This window comes from Cervus canadensis, chromosome 16 (genome assembly GCF_019320065.1).
Source record: "Cervus canadensis isolate Bull #8, Minnesota chromosome 16, ASM1932006v1, whole genome shotgun sequence".
NCBI lineage: Eukaryota > Metazoa > Chordata > Mammalia > Artiodactyla > Cervidae > Cervus > Cervus canadensis.
In genome coordinates, this window is record NC_057401.1 from 59,945,142 (window position 1) to 59,966,866 (window position 21,725).

At 41.1% G+C, this 21,725-nt stretch overlaps 1 protein-coding gene across 2 annotated transcripts in view; it reads left to right on the forward strand.

Moving 5' to 3' along the window:
• Window positions 1-21,725, forward strand: part of ADAMTS16 (ADAM metallopeptidase with thrombospondin type 1 motif 16) — a 184,581-nt gene that overhangs the window by 39,252 nt on the left and 123,604 nt on the right. The gene's annotated exons all lie outside the window — the stretch shown is intronic.

The following is a 21,725-nucleotide window of genomic DNA, read 5'->3' on the forward strand; positions in this document are numbered from 1 at the left end:
TCTCTGGATTTGGATAAACGTATAAAGACATGTATGAGTTTCCCAGGTGGCTCAGTGGTATTGAATCCACCTGCCAATGCAGGAGACTCAGGTTGGATCTCTGGGTCGGGAAGATCCTTGGAAAAGGAAATGGCAACCCACTCCAGTGTTCTTGCCTGGAGAATTCCGTGAACAGAGGAGCCTGGCGGGCCACAGCCCATGGGGTCGCATAGAGTCAGACACTGAGCATGCACACACCCACATACAGGCAGATGCGATGATGTGTATTCATCATCTTTGTTGCTGCTCAGTCGCTCAGTCATATCCAACCGTCTGTGACCCCATGAACTGCAGCACGCCGGGCTTCCCTGTCCTTCACTATCTCCCAGGGCTTGCTCAAATTCAGGTTCATTGAGTCAGTGATGCCATCCAACCATCTCATCCTCTGTCATCCCCTTCTCCTCCTGCCCTCGATCTGTCCCAGCATCAGTCTTTTCCAGTGAGTAGGATCTTCACATCAGGTGGCCAAAGGATTGGAGCTTCAGTCCTTCCATTGAGTATTCAGGACTGATTTCCTTTAGGATTGACTGGTTTGATCTCCTTGCAGTCCGAGGGACTCTCAAGAGTCTTCTTCAGTGTCATATAAAATAGTTTCACGGCCAAGTCCTCTGTGTTCTGCCTCATCATACTTTCTGCTCCACTAACCCTTGGTTACTACTGTTTTTTTCTTAATGTCTCCATAGTTTTGTCTTTTCCAAAGTGTCATATCATTGGCATCGTACAGTGGGTAGCCTTTTCAGACTGACATCTTTCACTTAGTAATATGTATTTAAGATTTCTCGCTGCCTTTTCATGGTTTGATAGCTCAGTTTTTAGTGTGCTGAGTTATATTTCATTGTCTGGATGCATTAGAGTTTATTTATTCATTAACCTACTGAAGGACAGGTATGTCTTTTGCACATTATTTTCCCTCAGTTGTGGCTTTTCTTCTCATTCTTTTAACAGTATCTTTCCCAGAGCAGAAAATTTAAATGTCAGTGAAGTCCAGCTTATCAATTCCCTCTTTCATGGATCTTTTCGGCATTGGGTCTAAAAAGTCACTGCCAGACAAGGTCATCTAGTTTCTCCTATGTCATCTTCTATGAGCTTATAGTTTAGCTTTTAGTTTTGTCATCCATTTTGTTTATTATATGTCCTGCAACCCCTAGCCCATGATGGAATTTAAGCTTCACAAGGGGAGCTGTATTTGTCTGTTTTGTTCATTGTTGTATCTGAATTGACAAGAGAGCCGTTGTTCCGTTGCTCGGTCATGTCCAACTCTTTGCGGCCCCATGGACCGCAACACGCCAGGCTTCCCTGTCCTTCACCATCTCCCAGAGCTTATTCAAACTCGTGTCCATTGAGTCCATGATGCCATCCAACCACCTCATACTCTGTCGTCCCCTTCTTCTCCAGCCTTCAGTCTTTCCCAGCAACAGGGTCTTTTCTAATGAGTCAGCTCTTTGAACCAGATGGCCAAAGTATTGGAGCTTCAGCTTCAGCATCAGCCCTTCCAATGAACATTCAGGACTGATCTCCTTTAGGATGGACTGGTTTGATCTCCTTGCAGTCCAAGGGACTCTCAAGAGTCTTCTCCAACATCATAGTTCAAAAACATCAATTCTTTCACGCTCAGCCTTCTTTATGGTCCAATTCTCACATCCATACATGACTACTGGAAAAGCCACAGCTTTGACTAGACGGACCTTTGTTGGCAAAGTAACGTCTCTGCTTTTTAGTATGCTGTCTAGGTTTGTCATAACTTTTCTTCCAAGGAGCAAGCGTCGTTTGATTTCATGACTACAGTCACCATCTCCAGTGATTTTGGAAACCAAAAAACTAATATCTGTCACTGTTTCCACTGTTTCCCCATCTATTTGCCATGAAGTGATAGGACCAGATGCCACGATCTGAGTTTTTTGAATGTTGAGTTTTAAGCCAGGTTTTCCTTTTCACTCTCCTCTTTCACTTTCATCAAGAGGCTTTTTAGTTCCTCTTTGCTTTCTGCCATAAGGGTGGTGTCATCTGCATATCTGAAGTTATTAATATTTCTCCCTGCAATCTTGATTCCAGTCTGTGCTTCATCCTGCCCAGCATTTCACATGATGTACTCTGAAAATAAGTTAAATAAGCAGAGCGATAATATACAGCCTTGACATGCTCCTTTCCCAATTTGGAACCAGTCTGTTGTTCCATGTCTGGTTCTAACTGTTGCTTCTTGACCTGCACACAGGTTTCTCAGGAGGCAAGTAAGATGGTCTGGTATTCCCATCTCTTTAAGACAAGAGAGTGCCCAACTCATAATATGCAATTAATTGAATGAATTAATTAAATGAATGCATTATATGAATGAATGAATATACAATATTGCACATTTATTGGATTAAAGGATCTGTGACTTTCCTCCACTACAGGATCAAATTCATGTCTAAATGTTGCACAACACTGTAAATGAATCTGTTGGAGTGTTTGATCCATGGTATTTTGATTACATTATGTAGCAGCAATGTATTCATTGCCTTGACTAGATGACTATTTGCATAAACATTTCTTTTTATGTCTTGGGAATATACAGAGAAACACAGGATCTGAGAGTTTAAGTTTGAGCTGTTTTTAGTTCAGATATTTTCGTGTCAACCAAAGGCAGTCTTACTAAGCATCAGCCTAGGACAACATGTTCTGATTTGTAGCTGGCACACTTTTATAAAGATGCTAGTGGATGTGATTTATAAGAATGCTCCTAATTATGTGATATGTACTACTTATTACAGACGAGCATCGTGGCCAACTCTCATGAATTAGGAAACCAGTCTTAAGAAGTAAGCCCCCCCCCCCAAAAAAAAAGAAGTAAGCCCCCAAAGATTTGTTAATTACTGGTTGCTCTGGAGCAGTGTTCTTCCATAAAATTTTGTGCCATAATATTATTATCTGTGATGTCCAGTATGGGAGCAGCTAGTCACATGTGGCTATTGAGCAATGGCAAGACTACCTTTTTTTTTTCCTTTTATTTTTATTAGTTGGAGGCTAATTGCTTTACACTATTGTAGTGATTTTTGCCATACATTGACGTGAATCAGCCATGGATTTGCATGTGTTCCCCTTCCCGATCCCCTCTCCCGCCTCCCTCCCCATCCCATCCCTCTGGGTCTTCCCAGTGCACCAGCCCTGAGCACTTGTCTCATGCATCCAACTGGGGCTGGTGATCCGTTTCACCCTTGATAGCATACTTGTTTCAATGCTGTTCTCTCTGAACATCCCACCCTCGCCTTCTCCCACAGAGTCCCAAAGTCTATTCTGTACATCTGTGTCTCTTTTTCTGTTTTGCATGTAGGGTTATCGTTACCATCTTTTAAAATTCCATATATATGCATTAGTATACTGTATTGGTCTTTATCTTTCTGGCTTACTTCACTCTGTATAATGGGCTCCGTTTCATCCATCTCATTAGAACTGATTCAAATGAATTCTTTTTAATGGCTGAGTAATATTCCATTGTGTATATGTACCATAGCTTCCTTATCCATTCATCTGCTGATGGGCATCTAGGTTGCTTCCATGCCCTGGCAATTATAAACAGTGCTGCGATGAACATTGGGGTGCACGTGTCTCTTTCAGATCTAGTTTCCTCAAGTCTACAAGCAATAAATGCTGGAGAGGGTGTGGAGAAAAGGCAAGACTACCTTTTAAACTTGAATCAATAATAATTTGTTTAAACTTGACTGTTGGGCAGCTGGAGGAATGAATTTTTAATTTTCTTCAATGTTAATTAAAATTAGTGGCCACCATTTGGAAGAGCACATATCTAAAAGTTTTCCTCTAGCAGAGATTAAAATCCTTATAATAGATTGACCTGAGAGAGGTCATAAAATTGAAAGCTGAACCCCAGAATTTGCTAATGAAAAATAAGACTACACACGGCAATAACATTTAAGCTCCAAGAGAGATTTGATCTGCCTTTATAAATAACTGCCATGGCATATTAGGTTTATCTATGTTCTTAATTGTTTTCATATTCATTGTTTTTTCATGAGGTATACCCGTTTTGATCCAAAAAACCAGATCTTGACTTTATTAGGTTTTTTCAATTTAATAACCACATTCTTTTAGTAGTTACTGATTCATTTATTCTGAATTTATTTTTAATAAGTTTTTTTCTGGTTTCTAGGTAGCCATTCATTGCATTTTTAAAAATCTTTTGGGCTAATACTTGGTTGGTTTATTTTCTTTATTTTTTTTTAGAGGAAAGCATTTAGAACTTCAAATTTCTCTAGGTGCAACATGAGAACATCTGATTTTTAAAGAATCAGCTTGTGGTTTCTTTGATCTACCTGTACTGATTTCCTGTTTTCTATTTTATTGATTTATGCTTTAATTCTTATTATTTCTTTTATTCTTCTTGCATTGCCCTTAATTCACTTTTCTTTTTCTAGTTTCCTGTGCCAGAAACCTAAATCATTGGTTTTAGAATTTCCTTCTTTTCTAATGTCTGCATTCAGCATCATAAATTACCCTTTTAGCATTTCATTACAACCTACAAATTTTGATAAATTGTGTTTTCATTTCAATTTAGTCCAAAATATTTTAAAATTTCTCTTGAGTTTCTTTGTGATCCACGTATTATTCAGAAGTGTGTAGTCTAATTTCTACTTATTTAAGAATTTTCCAGTTACTTTTTTGTATTGATTTCTAATGTAATTCTGTTGTGGTTTGAGAATAGACATTGTATAATCACCATTCTTTTAAATTTGTTGAAGTGTGTTTTATGGCCCAGAATGTGGTCTATCTGGATGAACGTCTTCAATGAGTTTGAGAAAGAAGTGTATTCTGATGTTGTCAGATGAAGTAATCTATGTTGTTGCTTAGTTGGTAAGTTGTGTCTGACTCTTTTGCAGCTCCATGGACTGTAGTCCTCCAGGCTCCTCTGTCCATGGGATTTCTTAAGCAAGACTACTGGAGTGGGTTGCTATTTCCTTCTTCAGTGGATCTTCCCAACCCAGGGATCAATTAAACCCACATCTCGTGCATTGCAGGTGGATTCTTTGTCACTGCGCCACCAGGGCAGCCCGACAGCTTCCTATCTGTAGATGTCGTTTATATCCAGTTGACTGACAGCATTGTTGAGTTCATCTATGCCCTTAATGATTTTCTGCCTGCTGAATCTGTCCATTTCTGAAAGAGGAGTGATAAAGTCTCCAACTACATAGTGCATTCATCTACTTCTCCTTTCAGTTCTATCAGACTTGGCTTCATGTAGTTAAGTTGTTAAGTACACATGTATTAAAAATCATTGTATCTTCTTGGAATGCTGACTCCTTTATCATTATTTAATTTCCCTCTAAGTTTCTAATAACTTTTCTTACTTTGAAGTCTGCTCTTTCTGAAATTAATATACTTACTCTTGCTTTTTTTTGATTAGTGTCATCAAGATACATTTTTGTATCCATTTACTGTTCATTTATAAGTGTCTTTATATTTAAAATGGGTTTCTTGTAGACAACGTATAGTTGGGTCATGTTTTCTGACCTGTGACAATCTCTGTATTTTAAGTGGTACATTGAACCATTGACAGTCAAAGTGGATGTAACTGAATTAATATCTACTATATATGTTACAGTTTTCTACTGTTGCCTTTGTTCATTATTCATATTTTGCCTTCAACTGTTTTTCTGCCATTTGTGATTTTAATTTAGCATTTTATAATCATATTTTATATCTTTCTTTAGCATATCAGTTATACTTTAAAAAAAAAACTTTTTTAGCTCTAGGGTTTGCAATATACATTTACAACTAAGTCAAGTTCACTCTTAGTGACCACCATCATTGGTATTACTCTCCGGGGTACATGGTGGTAGAGAAGTAACGTGGTATGCTGACAGTGGCGTGTAAATCTCAGTTACTCAGACTCAGTTTTACTCTTAGCTACTCCACGTCTTAACTTTACAGTCTTGGGCAAATGTCTGCATCTAGTGTCCCATTCCTCTAAATGGGAATTGTAATTCTCACTTTGTATGTTTGTTGTTAGGATAAGATAATAAATAAAGCAACAACCTAGTGCAGTAGCAGCCACATAGATGGTGCCCAAGACACGGTGAGTGTGAAAGGTCTATAAAAGCTGCATCTGTCTTGTGTTTTAGAAACGACACTAAGAAGACTAGAATGAGTAGAATAATCGCCGGACAAATCACATTTTTGGAGAAATGACAAAGAAGTTGAGCAAAAAGTGAAATGAACTAGAATTGAAATGCCTGTTTCTTCTAATGAGCTAGATCGCTTTTTCCCTGTGTTGACGGATAGCTAGCTCTCGTGAAAAGGGCACGTGGTGTCACCCGAGACGAGCTTGGACCCAGGTCAGCGGGAATTCCCTTACACGACGCCTCCATGTCCACTGCCCGCCCAGGCTCATCGCTTCCTAATTCACACTTCATTGTTTGACTCACACAACTGTTACAGACAACTTTTCTAAATAGATATACCTTAATAAGGTCTGTGTGTGTGTTAGTCACTCAATCATGTCTGACTCTCTGAGACCCATGGGCTGCAGCCCACCAGGCTCCTCTGTCCATGGGATTTTCCAGGCAGGAATACTGGAATGGGTTGCCATGCCCTCCTCCAGGGGATCTTCCCAACCCAGGGATCAAACCTAGGTCTCTGCATTGCAGGTGTATTCTTTACCATTTGAGCTAACTGGGAAGCACACTTAAATAAAGGTCTATCAACCTTTAAGGGCAAATAGCAACAAATATAACACAGTAAACATCCTACTTTCAAGCTTCGGCATTTTCTTTACTCACGTTGCTCAGAAGTGGCATTTCTCTTTTTTTTAATTTTTATTTTCTTTTTATTGAAGTATAGTTGCTATGCAATATAAGTGTGCAGTATAGTGATTCACAATTTTTAAAGGTTATACTCCATTTATAGTTATTATAGAATATTGGATGTATTCCCCATGTTGCACAGTATATCCTCGAAGCTTATTTTATAATAGTTGTATCTCTTAATCCTCTACCCTCATATTGCCCCTCCCAGTCACTGGTTGTCCACTTTGTTGTAGACAAACCACAACTTTGTTGTTTGTGTCTGTGAGTCTGAGGAGCTGCACATTCTTGTCACTGACAAGGCACTTACTCTTCCTCTTCTTATAAATGCAATACTAGTGTTGAGTTTCCCAGTGTCAAATGATTTACAGAGCTGGCGATGAGAGACACAGGCATCTGGAGAGCTCCCCTGTGATGTCTGGGGGATATTGGCCTTTTCTGAAGCCTGGTTAATAATCCACCCAGCTGACCTCCCAGTGGTGACTGGGGGCAGGTGTATACCAGACATTTTATGAGCCTCCAAGTAAATATTCTTGATTCAGTGAAGAAAAGCTTTGATAAGAAGAAAACATTAATCTTCCACTATTTACGTAATTATTTAAATAAGCTTGCAAACTAATAAAGCAGCAAGACAGTGGAGTCACTTTTCCTCTTGTATTTTTCGTTGTGTATTGATTATCGAGGAATATCAAAATATCAGTGTTATCAGTTATTTTATCCTACGTAGTTAATGAACGTGGGAGTTACTTAAATACAGAATACTGTACCTCAGACTGAATTATAAGTGAAACAAGCATGAACCCTTGAATCCTTGGTTAGTGAACATTCAGAAGTCCTCCGGGTGCAGGGGTGGAGGTCACTCTTGCCTGACAGTCTGGTTCTCTGGGCCACCCAGGATGAACCCAGGGGAAAAAGGAGACGGGTTTGAATCTGGAACAGCGGTCACAGAACCCAAGTGTTTTAGGGGAGGAAGCCAGAAAGGCCGATGCAGCAAGCCAGGAGCCGAGGTGTGCTTGGGGTGATGATGGCGGTGTTGGGCACAGCCACACACAGGCTTCAGAGCGGTCTTGTGCTGCAGAGTGAGCCATCTGCCAGAAACCCCCGCAGTATCCAAGGGGATCACAGATCATCAGTGAAGCATGGCATCTGCAGTCTTTGCTTCATTTATGCAGCAAATCTTTTTTATTTTATTTTATGTATTTTATTTTATTTTTCATTTATTTTTATTAGTTGGAGGCTAATTACTTTACAATATTGTAGTGGTTTTTGCCATACATTGACATGAATCAGCCATGCATCTACATGTGTTCCCCATCCTGATCCCCCCTTCCACCTCCCTCCCCATCCCATCCCTCTGGGTCTTCCCAGTGGGTTTCCGTTGTGGCTCAGCTGGTAAAGAATCTGCCTGCAATGTGGGAGACCTGGGTTCGGTCCCTGGGTTGGGAAGATCCCCTGGAGAAGGGAAAGGCTATCCACTCCAGTATTCTAGCCTGGAGAATAACATGGACCTTATAGTCCATGGGGTCACAAACACAACTGGGCATTCAGTAATGTATTTAAGTATATATTAGTATTAAGTCTTATAAACTCATGGCAAGTGGCTGTCTTTCTATCCACTCCCTAGAGGACAAAACAGCACAGAGGGAATGAGTAACTCGTCCAAAGGCACAAAGATCTTAATGTTAGAATCGAATAATGAGTATCAGATTCATTCATCTCTCTGTTCTCTGTAAGTCCATCCGGGCTTGAATCAAGAGATGCTGGACATCATTGACTCTAGAGAACCCACAGGAGCCGTTCATGTTTTCAGGGTGATTTGAAGAGTAAGACATTGTTTGCATATTGGGAAAGGGTTTTTTAAGGAAAAAAAATTACTGTTTTTTAATGTAACGCTTTGACTAGTTGCAAGTGTGGAAACCCCTGTGGGTATGTTATCACACAAGGCTGAACACACCCATGACTGCTCATGCTATTCCTGAGTTAATTTAATTGCCAACAGGATGAAACCCAGCTGGCTCCAGTTTTATATAATCCCATACTTGACTTTTCCTTGATAGCACTACAGATGTTAAAGTACTGTCTGGTCTAGTTTAGTTGGTAGGGTGCTTAGCCAAAAAGGTTTCCCGGGCATCCATGGAGAGCACCAGAGACGGCCTGCACTGCCTCCTCCCCCACCACCTGGATCCTCAGCATACATTCCAAGGATGTCACCTTTCCCTGCAAGCTGGCGTTTCTGCTCTGGGAGGTCTACCCCCAGTGCTGATGGCTTCACAGATCGTTTACCGCTGTTAACCTTCTCTTCCCCTGGGGAGGAAATGGCAGCCCACTCCAGTACTCTTGCCTGGAGAATTCCATGCACCGAGGAGCCTGGCTGGCTCCAGGTCACAAAGTCAGACACGACTGAGCGACTAAGCACGCACACAGGATCTGGTCTCCCCCTGCCCCACCTGCAGGACCCCTGTGGCCAGGGCTTCACCTCTGAGTGCACGATAAGCCTGGTGTCCCCCCTCTTTTGTGCCCACCCCACCCCCCTGTCCCCGAGAGCTGCATTTGACCTTTCCCGCGATCCGAGAAGGGCTTCTCCGTGCCTGTCATCCCACCCTGTGCAAACACTCAGACCCGTGCCGGACAGCGCAGCACCCACAGAACTGAGTTTGGTGGGCGGTGATGGGCACTGGGTCCCCCCAAATGAGGGTCAGCCTCAGGTCCTAAGTAAGAGGCTCACTGAGAACAGGAACCCAAGCACCAGTGTCTCTGAGTACCTAGTAAGTGTCTAATCACGGGCTGAATTAGGAAAATAATTAGGAAAATATCAGCACTCTTATAATGCTATATTGGAGAATGCTAAGTGATACCTTAATAGTTCTGTAGGAATAGTTAACTGTATTCTAAAATTATAAAGGTATTTTAAAACACTCATAAGGATTTTAAAATCTCATCTGTCATCCCAGATCCAGCAATGCTATTGATATTTTTAAGGTAATGATGCACACAGATTTTACAAACTTGAGTAATGCCTAAAGATGTAAAAATGGACATGGAATTCTCTTCCTACATCCTCCTCCTTGATTTTCTCTCCCTGAACATAACCAGCTTTGGCAATTTTTCATTAGCCTTTTTAGGAAAATACTCTAAGTGGAGATGTACACTTAAAAAAATGAACACATTTGGAATCACACTAAATACTTTATTACACACTTTAAAGGAGAAGGCAATGGAACCCACTCAGTACTCTTGCTTGGAGCATCCCATGGATGGAGGAGCCCGGTGGGCTACAGTCCATGGGTTCATGGAGAGTCGGACGTGACTGGGCGACTTCACTTGCAGTTTTCACTTTCATGCACTGGAGAAGGAAATGGCAACCCACTCCAGTATTCTTGCCTGGTGGATCCCAGGGACAGAGGAGCCTGGTGGGCTGCCGTCTATGGGGCCGCACAGAGTCGGACACGACTGACGTGACTTAGTAGCAGCAGCAGTAGCAGCATACACTTTAAAAAATTTAACAACTTCTGGGAACCCTACATTATAAGCGTAAAACCTTACAGATTTTGAACTTACTTTGATTTTGTTCAAATCCTCATACTTTCCCAGGTTATCTTGAATATGTTATTTAGTCAGCCAGACTCTGTATTTCCTTGTCCATAGAAGGAAGAGCAGAGTGATGCCAACCTTCCAGAATGTCTGTGATAAATAAGGTGTAATATAGGAAATGTTGGCCATAGTCTTAGGGGCTCACACAAAAGTGTTTACTAAGATTATCATCAGGATGTAATTAACTGGCCTTTTAAAATGGTTATATACTCTCCAAATACAAAAATATACCTTAAAAATCACTCTGAACTAATTGATAAACATTATTTCTTATTTTGTTATTAATTTGTTTTGTCTTTACTTTTAAATGATTATAAACAATGACTAAATTATACATTCACAAATATGTATCAATACTGGGGAAGTGCCTGCTAGATGCATTTGGCAATATACTGTGGCTGTTTTTCTCTTTCTGACTTACTTCACCCTGTATAATAGGCTCTAGGGAAGAATAGAGAGTAGCGCTGAAACATATACAATACCATATGTAAAACAGACAGCTGGTGGGAGTTTGCTGTATCACACAAGCTCAAACCGCGTGCTCTGTGACAACCTAAGAGGGGTGGGCTGGGGTGGGAGGTGGGAGGGAGGTTCTAGAGGGAGGGCACCTATGTATGCCTGGGGCTGATTCAGGTTGCTGTATGGCAGAAACTACTGCAACATTATAAACAGTTGTCCTTCAATTAAAAATAAATTAAACAAGAATTCCAAAGGGTTAAAATCCTGGAGTCAAATTATACATTTTCAGTGTTGATAGATGTGCCAGGTGGGGCCCCAGGCCACCCTTTCCGGGGGCCACACTGCCCATTTGTTCTCATTCCTCCCAACAGTTATCAACTTTGAACGTCCTTGTCACTCTAAAACGTAAAAGGTGGTCTCTCTGTTTTCTCTCTCCTAAGATGCTTCTGTCATTGTGCTTCATTGTCTGTTATACTGTCCTTTTTTTTAACTTTTATAATCAATTCTTTTCTATTTCCCAATTACCTTGTTTAGAAAGAGCTCCCTGATTCCCTAAACGATTCCTTTTTGCTTCCTACTGGATTAATTTCATTGTTACACTTTTATAGAAAGCGTCACATCATATCCAGGTTTGAATAGAGTTTTGCTGCTGACTATATCTGTACGTTCCTTCAGTTTCCCAGTCACATCTGACTCTTTGCAACCCCATGGACTGACTGCAGCACACCAGGCCTCCCCATCCCTCACCATCTCCCAGAGTTTGCCCAAGTTCATGTCCATTGCATTGGTGATGCCATACAGCCATCTTATCCTCTGTCGCCCTCTTCTCCTTCTGCCCTCAATCTTTCCCAGCATCAGGAACTTTCCCAGTGAGTCACCTGTTCTCATCAGATGACCGAAATACTGGAGCTTCAGCTTCAGCTTCAGCTTCAGTATCAGTCATTCCAATAAGTATTCAGGATCGATTTCCCTTGAGATTGACTGGTTTGACCTCCTTGCTTCCAAGGGACTCTCAGGAGTCTTCTCCAGCACAACAGTTCAAAGGCATCAATTCTTTGGCATTCTGCCTTCTTTACGGTCCAGCTCTCACAACTGTACATGACCACTGGGCAGACCATTAGCCTTGACTATACGGACCTTTGTCTGCAGAGTAATGTCTGTGCTTCTCAACACACTGTCTAGGTTTGTCATCACTTTCCTGCCAAGAAACAGTCGTCTTCTGATTTCATGGCTGCAGTCACCATCCACAGTGATTTTGGAGCCCAAGGAGAGAGAATCTGTCACTACTTCCACATTTTCCCCTTCTATTTGCCATGCAGTAATGGGGCCGGGTGGCATGATCTTAATTTTTTAATATTTAGTTTTAAACCGACCCTTTTACTGTCCTCCCTCATACAGAGGCTCTTTAGTTCCTCTTCGCTTTCTGCCTTTAGAGTGGTATCATCCGCGTACCTGAGGTTGGTGACATTTCTCGCAGCTGTCTTGATTCCAGCTTGTAACTCATCCAGCCGGCATTTCTCATGATGTGCTCAGAGTATAGGTTAAAGAAACAGGTGACAGCAGACAGCCCTGTCATACTCCTTTCTCAATCCTGAATTGATCAGTTGTTCCATACACGGTTCTAACTGTTGCTTCCTGACCTGCATACAGGTTTCTCAGGAGACAGGTAAGATGGCCTGCTATTACCATCTCTTTAAGAGCTTTCCACAGTTTGTTATGATCCACACAGTCAAAGGCTTTAGTGTAGTCAATGAAACACAGGTAGTTGTTTTTCTGGAATTCCCTTGCTTTCTTTTTGATTCAGTGAATGTTGGCAATTTGATCTCTGGTTCCTCTCTGCCTTTTCTAAACCCAGCTTGGACATCTGGAAGTTCTTGGTCTGCATAATGCTGAAGCCTAGTATGCAAGATTTTAAGCAAGACTTTACTAGCAAGGGAGATGGGTGCAATTGTCTGATGATTAGAACATTATTTAGTACTACCCTTCTTGGGAACTGGGATGAGGATTGAACTTTTCCAGTCCTGTGGCCACTATTGGGCTTTCCAGATTTGCTGACAATGAATGCAGCACCTTGATGGCATCATCCTTTAGGGTTTTGAATAGTTCTACTGGAATCCCATTGCATCCACTAGCTTTATTAGCAGCAGTTTTTCCTAAGACCCACTTGACTTCACACTTCAGAATGTCTGTCTCTGGGTCACTGACCACACCATCATAATAGTCTGGTTCATTAAGATCTTTTCTGTACAACTCATCTGTGTATTCTTTTTTTTTTTAATTTTTTTTTCATTTATTTTTATTAGTTGGAGGCTAATTACTTTACAATATTGTAGTGGGTTTTGTCATACATTGACATGAATCAGCCTTGGAGTTACATGTATTCCCCATCCGGATCCCCCCTCCCACCTCCCTCACCACCCGATTCCTCTGGATCTTCCCAGTGCACCAGGCCCGAGCACTTGTCTCATGCATCCAACCTGGGCTGGTGATCTGTTTCACTATCGATAATATACATGCTGTTCTCTCGAAACATCCCACCCTTGCCTTCTCCCACAGAGTCCCAAAGTCTGTTCTGTACTTCTGTGTCTCTTTTTTTGTTTTGCATATAGGGTTATCATTACCATCTTTCTAAATTCCATATATATGTCTTAGTATGCTGTAATGTTCTTTATCTTTCTGGCTTACTTCACTCTGTATAATGGGCTCCAGTTTCATCCATCTCATTAGAACTGATTCAAATGAATTCTTTTTAATGGCTGAGTAATATTCCATGGTGTATATGTACCACAGCTTCCTTATCCATTCGTCTGCTGATGGGCATCTAGGTTGCTTCCATGTCCTGGCTATTATAAACAGTGCTGCGATGAACATTGGGGTGCACGTGTCTCTTTCAGATCTGGTTTCCTCAGTGTGTATGCCCAGAAGTTGGGATTCTGGGTCATATGGCAAGTTCTATTTCCAGTTTTTAAGAAATCTCCACACTGTTCTCCATAGCGGCTGTACTAGTTTGCATTCCCACCAGCAGTGTAAGAGGGTTCCCTTTCTCCACACCCTCTCCAGCATTTATTGCTTGTAGACTTTTGGATAGCAGCCATCCTGACTGGCGTGTAATGGTACCTCATTGTGGTTTTGATTTGCATTTCTCTAATAATGAGTGATGTTGAGCATTTTTTCATGTGTTTGTTAGCCATCTGTATGTCTTCTTTGGAGAAATGTCTGTTTAGTTCTTTGGCCCATTTTTTGACTGGGTCATTTATTTTTCTGGAATTGAGCTTCAAGAGTTGCTTGTATATTTTTGAGATTAATCCTTTCTCTGTTGCTTCATTTGCTATTATTTTCTTCCAATCTGAGGGCTGTCTTTTCACCTTGCTTATAGTTTCCTTTGTTGTGCAAAAGCTTTTAAGTTTCATTAGGTCCCATTTGTTTATTTTTGCTTTTATTTCTAATATTCTGGGAGGTGGGTCATAGAGGATCCTGCTGTGATTTATGTCGGAGAGTGTTTTGCCTATGTTCTCCTCTAGGAGTTTTATAGTTTCTGGTCTTACATTTAGATCTTTAATCCATTTTGAGTTTATTTTTGTGTATGGTGTTAGAAAGTGTTCTAGTTTCATTCTTTTACAAGTGGTTGACCAGTTTTCCCAGCACCACTTGTTAAAGAGGTTGTCTTTTTTCCATTGTATATCCTTGCCTCCTTTGTCAAAGATAAGGTGTTCCTAGGTTTGTGGATTTATCTCTGGGCCTTCTATTCTGTTCCATTGATCTATATTTCTGTCTTTGTGCCAGTACCATACTGTCTTGATGACTGTGGCTTTGTAGTATAGTCTGAAGTCAGGCAGGTTGATTCCTCCAGTTCCATTCTTCTTTCTCAAGATTACTTTGGCTATTTCGAGGTTTTTTGTATTTCCATACAAATTGTGAAATTCTTTGGTTCTAGTTCTGTGAAAAATACCATTTGGTAAGCTTGATAGGGATTGCATTGAATCTATAGATTGCTTTGGGTAGAATAGCCATTTTGACAATATTGATTCTTCCAATCCATGAACACGGTATGTTTCTCCATCTGTTTGTGTCCTCTTTGATTTCTTTCATCAGTGTTTTATAGTTTTCTATGTATAGGTCTTTTGTTTCTTTAGGTAGATGTACTCCTAAGTATTTTATTCTTTTTGTTGCAATGGTGAATGGTATTGTTTCCTTAATTTCTCTTTCTGTTTTTTTCATTGTTAGTGTATAGGAATGCAAGGGATTTCTGTGTGTTAATTTTATATCCTGCAACTTTACTATATTCATTGATTAGCTCTAGTAATTTTCTGGTAGAGTCTTTAGGGTTTTCTATGTAGAGGATCATGTCATCTGCAAACAGCAAGAGTTTCACTTCTTCTTTTCCTATCTGGATTCCTTTTACTTCTTTTTCTGCTCTGATTGCTGTGGCCAAAACTTCCAACACTATGTTGAATAGTAGTGGTGAGAGTGGGCACCCTTGTCTTGTTCCTGATTTCAGGGGAAATGCTTTCAATTTTTCACCATTGAGGGTGATGCTTGCTGTGGGTTTGTCATATATAGCTTTTATTATGTTGAGGTATGTTCCTTCTATTCCTGCTTTCTGGAGAGTTTTAATCATAAATGGGTGTTGAATTTTGTCAAAGGCTTTCTCTGCATGTATTGAGATAAACATATGGTTTTTATCTTTCAATTGTTAATGTGGTGTATTACATTGATTGATTTGTGGATATTAAAGAATCCTTGCATTCCTGGGATAAAGCCCACTTGGTCATGGTGTATGATTTTTTTAATATGTTGTTGGATTCTGTTTGCTAGAATTTTGTTAAGGATTTTTGCATCTATGTTCATCAGTGATATTGGCCTGTAGTTTTCTTTTTTTTTGTGGCATCTTTGTCTGGTTTTGGAATTAGGGTGATGGTGGCCTCATAGAATGAGTTTGGAAGTTTACCTTCCTCTGCAATTTTCTGGAAGAGTTTGAAGTAAGATAGGTGTTAGCTCTTCTCTAAATTTTTTGGTAGATTCAGCTGTGAAGCCATCTGGTCCTGGGCTTTTGTTTGCTGGAAGATTTTTGATTACAGTTTCTATTTCCTTGCTTGTGATGGGTCTGTTAAGATCTTCTATTTCTTCCTGGTTCAGTTTTGGAAAGTTATACTTTTCTAAGAATTTGTCCATTTCATCCAAGTTGTCCATTTTATTGGCATAGAGCTGCTGGTAGTAGTCTCTTATGATCCTTTGTATTTCAGTGTTGTCTGTTGTGATCTCTCCATTTTCATTTCTAATTTTGTTAATTTGGTTCTTCTCTCTTTGTTTCTTAATGAGTCTTGCTAATGGTTTGTCAATTTTGTTTATTTTTTCAAAAAAAACAGCTTTTAGCTTTGTTGATTTTTGCTATGGTCTCTTTAGTTTCTTTTGCATTTATTTCTGCCCTAATTTTTAAGATTTCTTTCCTTCTGCTAACCCTGGGGTTCTTCATTTCTTCCTTCTCTAATTGCTTTAGGTGTAGAGTTAGGTTATTTATTTGACTTTTTTCTTGTTTCTTGAGGTAAGCCTGTAATGCTATGAACCTTCCCCTTAGCACTGCTTTTACAGTGTTGCATAGGTTTTGGGTTGTTGTGTTTTCATTTTCATTCATTTCTATGCATATTTTGATTTCTTCTATGATTTGTTGGTTATTCAGAAGCGTGTTATTTAGCCTCCATATGTTTGAATTTTTAACAATTTTTTTCCTGTAATTGAGATCTAATCTTACTGCACTGTGGTCAGAAAAGATGACTGGAATGATTTCAATTTTTTTGAATTTTCCAAGACCAGATTTATGGCCCAGGATGTGATCTATTCTGGAGAATGTTCCGTGTGCACTTGAGAAAAAGGTGAAGTTGATTGTTTTGGGGTGAAATGTCCTATAGATATCAATTGGGTCTAGCTGGTCCATTGTGTCATTTAAGGTTTGTGTTTCCTTGTTAATTTTCTGTTTAGTTGATCTATCCATAGTTGTGAGTGGTGTATTAAAGTCTCCCACTATTATTGTGTTACTATTAATTTCCTCTTTCATACTCGTTAGCGTTTGCCGTACATATTGCGGTGCTCCTATGTTGGGTGCATATATATTTATAATTGTTATATCTTCTTCTTGGATTGATCCTTTGATCATTATGTAGTGTCCTTCTTTGTCTCTTTTCACAGCCTTTATTTGAAAGTCTATCTTATCTGATATGAGTATTGCGACTCCTGCTTTCTTTTGTTCTCCGTTTGTGTGAAATATTTTTTTCCAGCCCTTCACTTTTAGTCTGTATGTGTCTCTTGTTTTGAGGTGGGTCTCTTGTAGACAGCATATATAGGGATCTTGTTTTTGTATCCATTCAGCCAGTCTTTGTCTTTTGGTTGGGGCATTCAACCCATTTACATTTAAGGTAATTATTGATAGGTGTGGTCCCATTGCCATTTACTTTGTTGTTTTGAGTTAATGTTTATACAACCTTTCTGCATTTCCTGTCTAGAGAAGATCCTTTAGCATTTGTTGAAGAGCTGGTTTGGTGGTGTTGAATTCTCTCAGCTTTTGCTTGTCTGTAAAGCTTTTGAATTCTCCTTCATATCTGAATGAGATCCTTGCTGGGTACAGTAATCTAGGTTGTAGGTTATTCTCTTTCATTACTTTCAGTATGTCCTGCCATTCCCTTCTGGCCTGGAGGGTTTCTATTGATAGATCAGCTGTTATCCTTATGGGAATCCCTTTGTGTGTTATTTGTTGTTTCTCCCTTGCTGCTTTTAATATTTGTTCTTTGTGTTTGATCTTTGTTAATTTGATTAATATGTGTCTTGGGGTGTTTCGCCTTGGGTTTATCCTGTTTGGGACTCTCTGGGTTTGTTGGACTTGGGTGGCTATTTCCTTCCCCATTTTAGGGAAGTTTTCAGCTATTATCTCCTCGAGTATTTTCTCATGGCCTTTCTTTTTGTCTTCTTCTTCTGGGACTCCTATGATTCGAATGTTGGGGTGTTTCACATTGTCCCAGAGGTCCCTGAGGTTGTCCTCATTTCTTTTGATTCCTTTCTCATTTTTCCTCTCTGCTTCATTTATTTCCAACATTTTGTCTTCTATCTCACTTATCCTATCTTCTGTCTCCATTATTCTACTCTTGGTTCCCTCCAGAGTGTTTTTGATCTCATTTATTGCATTATTCATTTTTCATTGACTCTTTTTTATTTCTTCTAGGTCTTTATTAAACATTTCTTGCATCTTCTTAATCTTTGTCTCCAGGCTATTTATCTGTAACTGCATTTTGTTTGCAAGATTTTTGATCATTTTTATTATCATTATTCTAAATTCTTTTTCAGGTAGATTCCCTATCTGCTCCTCTTTTGTTTGACTTGGTGGGCATTTTTCATGTTCCTTTACCTGTTGGGTATTTCTCTGCCTTTTCATCTTGTTTAGATTGCTGTGTCTGGAGTGGGCTTTCTGTATTCTGGAGGTCTGTGGTTCCTTTTTATTGTGTAGGTTTTACCCAGTGGGTGGGGTTGGACGATTGGCTTGTCAAGGTTTCCTGGTTAGGGAAGCTTGCGTCGGTGTTCTGGTGCGTGGAACTAGATTTCTTCTCTCTGGAGTGCAATGGAGTGCCCAGTAATGAGTTTTGAGATGGGTCTATGTGTTAGGTGTGACTTTGGGCAGCCTGTATGTTGACATTCAGGGCTATGTTCCTGCGTTGCTGGAGAATTTGCGTGGTATGTCTTGCTCTGAAACTTACTGGCTCTTGGGTGGTGGTTGGTTTCAGTGTAGGTATGGAGGCTTTTGGACAGTCTCTTATTACTTAAAGTTCCATGTAGTCAGGAGTTTTCTGGTGTTCTCAGGTTTTGGGCTTAAGTCTCCTGCCTCTGGGTTTCAGTTTTATTCTTCCAGTAGTCTCAAGACTTCTCCAACTATACAGCACTGATAATAAAACTTCTAGGTTAATGGTGAAAAGATTCTCCACCATGAGGGACACCCAGAGAGGTTCACAGAGTTACATGAAAAAGAGGAGAGGGAGGAGGGAGATAGAGATGAGCAGGAGGAGAAAAAGGGGGACTCAAGAGGAGAGAGACAGATCTACGCAGTTCTCTGTTCCCAAAGTGTTCTCCATAGCCCAGACACCCACAGAGATTCACAGAATTGGATTGGGAAGAGAAGGGGAAAGGAGGAAATAGAGGTGTTCTGAGGTAGAAAATGGAGAGTCAAAAGTGGGAGAGAGTAATCAACACACTCCTGAATAAAAATGGGAACTGAATATTGGATTCTTAAATGTCCAAAATTTATATCACATACTGAAAAACAAAGATTAAAAATCTAGAGTAGAGGTTAAACTCTTAAAAATACAATATTAAAAACAAAAACAAAAACATAAAAAATTTTAGAAATATATATGAAGTTTGGTTTAAAAATAGGGCTTCTCTTTTTTTTTTTTTTGCAAGGTTACAGTGAAATGAAAATGAAAATAAGGAGTAGTAGAGGAGTAATAGGGGACTTTAAGAGGAAATAAGAGAAAAAGGAAAAAAGAAAAAGGAAAAGGAAAAAAAGAAAAACAAGAAAAAATTTTTTTCCTAATTAAAAAAATCATAAAAATCTATGAAAATGAAAGTTAAGGAGTAATGGGTGAGTAATAGGGAATTTTAAAAGAAAATAAAAGAGAAAAAAGAAAAAAAAAGTAAAAATATATCTAGGAGTTTCTCTGGAGCTGTTGCGGTCAGTGTGGGTTTGGTTCAGTTTCAGATAGCTCCTCGTTCCAGCTTACACTTTTCGATATCTACAGGCCCCTTCCGGTGTAGTCGGTGTTTTCTACAGGGATTTTAATCTGTTGCACCGGTCCCTTCTGAAGCAGTTCCTTTTGTTTATTTGGCTTCTGTTTGCCGGCCTCTTCAGTGCCTAATTTCCGCCCTGACATAGGTGGGCGGAGGTGGTCTCTTATTCAGGTAGCTAGTTCTGTCTGCTGCGGGGAGGGGCTGGCGCTGCTCTCCCAGTCTATGCTGCTCAGGCTCCCGGCTGCTCTATATGGAGCGTGCCCTGCGTTGCGTGCGGTTCCAGCCCTCGGGTGTTCCACAAAAGCATGGACTCGGCTACGCCTGCGTTTTGTGCCTTCCCCGGCGGAGCGGCTCAGGCATCCAGGAGCTCGACGGGCGCACTCTCCCCGGGTGCGGCGCGCCTTCTCCCCTCCGCGGTCCCAGCCCCAGTCCCCGCCCGCGCCAGTCGGGTGCCTGCGCCCTGTGTCTCACTGTGACCCTCCCTGCGGATGTCGACCATCCAGAATCTCAGGAAGTCTTTGGTTAGAAACTGGAGGCCTGTTTGCAGTGTGGTAGGGGATGCGGTCCTTGGGCCCGAGCCTGCCCCTTTTCCCTCCCCCCTGCCTCCTGCCTCCGGCGGGGCTGGGCCGGTCCTCAGTCTGTGAGCTCTTCTCTGGACTTGCTCAGACCCTTTGTTCTGTGAACGGCTGGCAGTGTGTTCGGGCTGGTTAATTTTCTCTCTCTCTCTCTCTTGCTATCCCACAGTTTAAGTTGGTAACTCACAGAAGCTCCCTCCGATTGTCCTCAGGGCACTCAGGCCCGGTCCTTACCCTAAGCAATGCCACCCGCTCCTCTCCGTTCTGCCCTCACTTGCTGGTGGCGGATGCGGGCGTCTGGGGTACTTTTCTGCTGGGAGTTGCTTTTAGACACGTAATCTGTGGGTTTTATTTATTTTTCCCCTCCCAGTTAGGTTGCCCTTCGAGATTCAAAAACTTCCCCCAGACCCACCAGTGCGAGGGTTTCCTGGTGTTTGGAAACTTTCTCTATTAAGACTCCCTTCCTGGGACGGATCTCCGTTCCTAGCTCTTTTGTCTCTCTTTTTATCTTTTATATTTTGTCCTACCTCCTTTTGAAGACAATGGGCTGCTTTTCTGGGCTCCTGATGACCTCAGCTAGCGATTACAAGTTGTTTTGTGAAGTTTGCTCTGCGTTCAATTGTTCTTTCAATGAATTTGTAGGGAAGAAAGTGGTCTCCCCGTCCTATTCCTCCGCCATCTTCAGATTCATCGTCTGTGTATTCTTTCCATCTTTTCTTGATCTCTTCAGCATCTACTAGGTCTCTATTGTTTCTCTCCTTTATTGAGCCCATCTTTGGGTGAAATGGTCCCTTGATATCTCGTTTTCCTGAAGAGAGCTCTAGTCTTTCCTCTTCTGTTGTTTTCTTCTAGAGAAGAGATGCAAAAATCGAGGGAAAAGGGGGGAGTTTTATCCAACTACATGAAGAGTTCCAAAGAATAGCAAGGAGAGACAAGAAGGCCTTCTTCAATAAACAGTGCATAAAACTAGAAGAAAACAGTGGACTATGTTGAGATCATAACTTTGTGTCTTTATTTGGGAGCTCCCCCCCGACCCGGCCCGCATTACTATCCAGGGCTGTGTGTTCTCCTCCGTTTTTTCCAGTGAAGGACCTGACCTTGGTCTGCTGTGTGCTCTATCTCTGCTCCAAGGTCAAGTCCTTGGACCTCCACACCACTGTCCCTGAAAAGATGGGGTGGAAAGGGCCCAGGAGTGGACCCCTCCTCCCCTAATTCTCAGCCCCCTACATGACCCTTTTGCATGTGGGTTCTCCCTGGAGGGAACCGTGTGTGTGTGTGTGTGTGTGTGTGTGTGTGTGTGTGTGTGTGTGTGTGTGTGTGTGTGTGTGTGTGTGTGTGTGTGTGTGTGTGGTGTATGTGTGTTTCTCTGACTCTTTGGGACCCCAGGGACTGTAGCCCTCCAGGCTCCTCTGTCCACGGAATTTTCCAATCAAGCATACTGGGGTGGGTTGCCATTTCCCATTCCAAGGTTCTCCCTGGAGGGAACAGCGTGTTTGCGAGC